Below are 6,000 nucleotides of genomic sequence, written 5' to 3' on the forward strand. Positions count from 1 at the left end.
CATTATTCATTCGCTAGCTTATCTTGAAAAAATTTCAACCTTTTCATAATATCTTTTTTTTTTTAAATCAAACTTTTAATAATATCTCTTTTTTTTTTTGAAAACATTATCTTTCTTTAGTAACATATAGAATATATGTAAAATTTTTCACTTAAGTAAAATTTTGAATTACAATGTAGTAAATATATAATACATTGCCAATATTTTTTTTTTGATATTAGTTTTTGATGGCAATATTTTGATTTTGATTTTGAGATATTAGTTATTTGATTATTCTGTAAATATTTGGCTCTTGTAAATTTGATTTTTTATTTATCTAATTATGTTTTTCAATATGATTTATCAGTAAATTATTTTAATAAATGTGACATTACTAAAAAATTAACTATCTATATATTATCATTAAAGTTAAATAAAATATTTTAAATCTAAAATCTAATATGAAAATATAAAAAAAAAAATTATACTATGGACCAAAATTATACTATAATCTAATAAAAAAAAAATAATAATAATAATAATAAGAATTTTGTTCCTTAGTATAAGAATTTTTATGTTTTCATATTAGATTTTAAATGTAAAATATTTTATTTCACTTTAGTGATTTGGAATACTTACTATTTGTCACTCTAATTTTTTTATTATATTAATACATAAATACATAAATATACAAATATTTTAATAAGAAAAATACAGAACCCAAATTCTGTTAAAAAACCAAGAAAACATGGTTTTTGGTTTTTGCTTGAAAATAGGTAAGTTAATTACAAAATCTGGTTTCCTTATATTTTAGCGAATCCATTTTCTCAAAATCATGATCGATAAAAATAGGGTTTTTAGGAAAACAAAACTAAAAACTGTTTGGAAAAACACAAACTATCAACCTATGAGTTACCAAAACCGACAAAATACATAAAATCCTCAGAAACCAAACCAAAAAAGTGTAAAAAAAATCATAACAAACGGGATACGGTCAGTAAGAATAGAAGTACAAAACATATAAAGCAAAAGTCTCGCCAAAACAGAGAGACGAGACTACAAAATATCAATATTCAAATACCATCGGAAAGCTACTATTCACAGACTTTCACACGGTTTTGGTTGATTATTTTGCGTATGTTTTTATTATGTGATTTTGTTAATTTTTTGTTAATTTTTTTAAAACATGATTGTTTTTCTGTGTGATTTTTCTATGCATAAGGGTTCAGATAGTTAGTTGTTAAAAAGGGTTCAGATAGTTCGGTACCACCAAAATCTCTTCGAATTGAATCGAGAAAATTCGATTCGGTTCGGTATTTGGATAATTCAGTTATTAAATTTTTTTATCGAAATTAACCAAAATTTTTGGTTTTAATTATATTTCAATTAAAAATCCGAGTAATTTCATTTAATTCGGTTTGAAATTTTGGTTAATCCGGTTCAAAATTTGGTTAATAATCTTATTCTACTAACCGATTACTAAACCGAACCAAAATTGAATTTTTTTTTTTTTACATACCTGTCAAACTGGACCGAATTAATTACCAAACTAACCGAGTTAACTGAAATTTTGGTTCGGTTTGGCGAGTTCTGTTTGGTTAAAAGTAGCATGCCTAATTTCTCAAATGATTTGAAAAAATAACATTTTTGGTAAAATTGAACAGTTTTGAAAAAAAAATAGTTAACATAGTTAGAAGGAGATGTTTGTAACGGTTATCACCAGCTTCAAACATTTATGGTTATTGTTTCATATTGTTGGAGTTATCATTGAAACTTTGATTATTCTAAAATTTGGTACAAATATGAATGAGCCTGCTGTTTGGAACGATAATCTCAATGACAATGTGGAACAACAACCGGGGCTTCTAACTCTGGTGGTAAAGGGCTCACGGCTGTGAGTTCCGCCACCCAGATTCGAATCCCGGTCACTGAAGAATTCACATGCGGAACCCCAACGTCCGAAACTAAAGATCGTTTATGACCCACATGGTAATCAGCGCAAGATAAGTTTTTGGTCGCTTCGGTCTCTGGTCTGGACCATGATGTCTTGAGATTTTACATGATTTACTTGCCATTTTTATATTCATTTGAATCACTTAGAATGGTTTGGTGAAGCTCAAGTTGAAGTTATGAAGGTTTGAGCAAGATAAGTGGACAAGATGGAGTGAAACTGGTGAAACGCGGGTGTGCTTTGCGGACAAAGGCGGCCCACAGATTCTGGTCCGAGAAGGCCATTTGGCACGGACAAACCGCGGCCATGCAGCGCGGCCTGATGGTGTCCGCGGCACGAGCCATGCTGAAGAGCGCGGCCATACAACGCGGGCTCGTCCGGTCCGCGGAAAATGACCAGAGACACCATGTTCTGAGATGACGAACTGCGGCCATGCAACGCGGCTGGGAGCTGTCCGCGGTGATAGGCGAAGACAAGGGACGCGGGCGTGTACCGCGGGTCGAGGCAGGCCGCAGATTTGGGTCCGAGACAGCGTGTTCTGAACGCACGGACCGCGGCCATGCAGCGCGGGTTGAGGCCATCTGCGGCCGATACCAAACTGTCTTATCCATTTGTTTTTTGGGTCAAACCCGGGTTTTTCGGGTTGACCCGGTTCGAGTTTTAAACCTCTATAAATACTTTTAAGACCTAATCTTAGGACTTATCTTGTTTTTATCTCAAAATACATTGATACTTTGGAGAAAGTTGGAATCTTTAGTAATCTAATCTATCTTTCTTGAGTAATTTGAGTCTATCTCATATTTTTAACATGATTTCTCTTGAATCTGGGTTTAAGGTTGATCATGAAGATTAGTGAGTAGATTCTTTTTGGATTCATGGGTTAGGATGATTAGGATGATTAAGTAATGATCTAGAATGTTTAGAGTAGATTAATATGTTTCATTGCTTGATTGAGTGATCTTAATGCTAATCTAGAGTTGGCCATTTTAGATTAGAAATCTAGACATGTCATTGCCCAGAAGGTGTTCGATGAAATGTCTGAGCCAACTCAACATGCTCTTAGCTTACCCTACCAAAGGCATTTGATATTAGGGGAGTTTAGAAAGTTGAATGATTTGTTCTTAATGATTGCTTGATTGACACAAACCAAAGGAATTTGATGTTTGATCAATGAGAGTAAATGAGCTTTTGTCTTGACAAAGAACTTGCTTAGAATTGTTAACTAGACTTAGAGAATTGTGTTGATTGAATCTTTGCCATTTTAGATTAAATATTAGTCATCTGAAATCAAATTCCTACATCCATGACTACTCCCTTATCCATTTGCTTGAAAGTTGCTAGTTAATTGCTTAGAATCTTGTTAGTTTAATCAAATCACTTCATTACACTGAATGCACTTAGATTAAGTTTGAACATGCATTCTCTTTGTATCAAAATACTTAGAAATGGATTGACATCTTAATTACTACATGATTTGAATTAGGACCCTTGAAAAGTCCATTTCAAATTCGGCGCCGTTGCCAATTCTAAGTTGATTTTACATTGAGATTTGGTCCTTACTTGAGACTAGGTCTTATTTTTCTTATATCTAGTTACTGATTCTCTTTCCTAGCCTTTTGTATCTCAGGTGCATGAACTTGCGGAGCAGAGGCCCAACAGACCTAGTTCCAAGAGTTGAAGACATTAGAGCACTTAAAAAGGAGATTGCAAGGAGGAGAAGAGAAGAAGAACAACAGGCTCACTTAGACAGATTGGGGTTTGTGATGGATCAACATCAGAATCAGCCTCAAGATGGAGAGGGTAATGGCCAAGGAGCTGACAACCTTAGGCCACAACACCCACAGCGCCAAGCTAGAGCTATTGGCACCCATGATGAGCCCAATATCCATGGGCAGAGCTGGCATTAGAGCACCAGCTGTGGAAAACAAAACTTTGAGATCAAGTCAAGCTTGATAAACATGATCCAGAGCAACAAGTACCATGGTCTTGCCTTGGAGGATCCACTAGACCACTTGGATAACTTTGATAAGCTGTGTGGAACTACAAAGATCAATGGTGTCTCTGAAGATGCATTCAAGCTAAGGTTGTTTCCATTCTCTTTGGGAGACAAAGCTCACACATGGGAGAAGAGTCTTTCAAGAGATTCAATCACAACATGGGATGAATGCAAGAAAGCTTTCTTCATCAAGTTCTTCTCTACTTCAAGAACTGCTAAGCTAAGGAATGAAATCTCTGGATTTCATCAAAGGAATCTTGAAGGCTTTGGAGAAGCATGGGAAAGGTTCAACAGCTACATCTCTCAATGTCCTCATCATGGCTTCAATATGGAGAGTTTGCTTAGTATTTTCTACAGAGGTGCTTTGCCCAAGTTTAGAAGCCAGCTTGATACTGCTAGCAATGGTTTTTTCTTGGGGAGAACTGAAGCAGATGTTTTGGAGCTTGTAGAGAATATGGCTAATAGTGATTCAGTCTACAGTGATGAGCATGATAGAAGCAACAGGGGCAGTGGAGGTGATGATACAAACACAAAGAGAGAGTTGAAGGCTCTACAAGATAAGATGGATTTGCTTCTTTCGGATAGAGCCAAACAAGAGAAAGTAAACTTTGTTGGTGAGCAGAAACAAGAGAAGACAGTTGTGGTTCATGAAGTTGATGGTCTAGAAGGTCAAGAAGAGCTATGTTTTGTGAATGCTAATGGGACATGGTACAAGAAAGAGCCTAATTTTCAGTACAACAACTACCAACAAAAGCCTTTCTACAACAACCAACAAGGTGGTTACCAAGCTAGACAAAACTACTCTCAAGGCTTCTCCTCCAAAGAAAATCAGTCTACACAAAGCCAAACCGGATCTTCTACTTCTGCTCCACAAGAGAGTAGCACTGATGCAATGTTGAATATCTATAGATATTATTCTTACCTGATAAAATGATATTAGATTTTCTATTTTCCTTATATGTGTAATGGCTAGAAGTGTCTACAATTAAGTTCATCAAACTTAATGACACTTTTTAAAAATGGAAATAACAATATTTCGCTTTCTCAAATATTGTAATACATTTAATATTAGATATAATACCGAATTTAAAATTTTATATCCCACTGTACACAAAATTTAGGTATATAATTTGAAATAAATTACGGTGTCTTAACCCTTTTTACAAAAACAATTACGGTGTCTTATATATATATATATATATATATATATATATATATATATATATAATTCGTATGGAATAAATGCATTTTATATGTAAATACATATATGTATGCAGGACTGGAAAAAAAATACAAATCAAAAAACTGAACTGGATCCAATCCGAAAATAGTACTAAATCCGAACCGAAATTGATTAAATATCCGAACAAATTAAAAATTTTGGTATATAGAGAATCAAAACCGAACCCGACCCGAACTGAAATATTTCGGGTAACCGAATATATCCGAAATAGATTTATATACCTAAATATAATAAATATTTTTAGATTTAATGTATATTAAAAATATCTAAAATATATAAGATACTTTTAAGTTTTCCAAAATAGTTTAAAAATATATACAACTAGTCAAAAATAAATGTGCAAAATAGCTAAATTATAGTATACTGAAAACATCAGAAATACTTAAAATATCTATTGATTCTCTATCCAAATATTCAAATCAAACCAATATATATACTAAGTTTAGGAATTATGACCTATGTTATTCAAATTTATATATAATATTATTTTCTTAGATATTGAGAAATTTAATGTAAAAAATGAATTTTAAATTTAAAAAAAAAACTTAAACGGGTTATCCGAACGTGAATCGAACCCTCAAATATTCGAACCAAATCCGAATCGAAATTTAAAAATACTAAATGTGGATGAAATCTTTGACCCCGAAAACCCGAAACCCGAATAGATCTGAATCGAACCCGAATGGTACCCAAACACCCATTCCTATATGTATGTAACATATATTTTTATAAAGTACTTCATCCCGCGCAATGCGCAGTGGTCACCTAGTATAAATATTGAAAGTTACGGGTGTAGAAGACGGTGACGATGAATTGAAGACTTTGATGTAG

The 6,000-nt window shown here is 33.4% G+C and overlaps 1 non-coding gene across 1 annotated transcript; it reads right to left on the bottom strand.

The window, feature by feature from the left end:
• Window positions 1-4,143: 4,143 nt before the first annotated feature.
• On the bottom strand, window positions 4,144-4,250 carry LOC125592072. The gene has a single exon (XR_007327922.1). It is a non-coding gene; the product is annotated as a small nucleolar RNA R71 (small nucleolar RNA).
• Between the last annotated feature and the right edge of the window lie 1,750 nt (window positions 4,251-6,000).

The sequence above is a fragment of the Brassica napus genome, chromosome C8, assembly GCF_020379485.1.
Source record: "Brassica napus cultivar Da-Ae chromosome C8, Da-Ae, whole genome shotgun sequence".
Lineage (NCBI taxonomy): Eukaryota > Viridiplantae > Streptophyta > Magnoliopsida > Brassicales > Brassicaceae > Brassica > Brassica napus.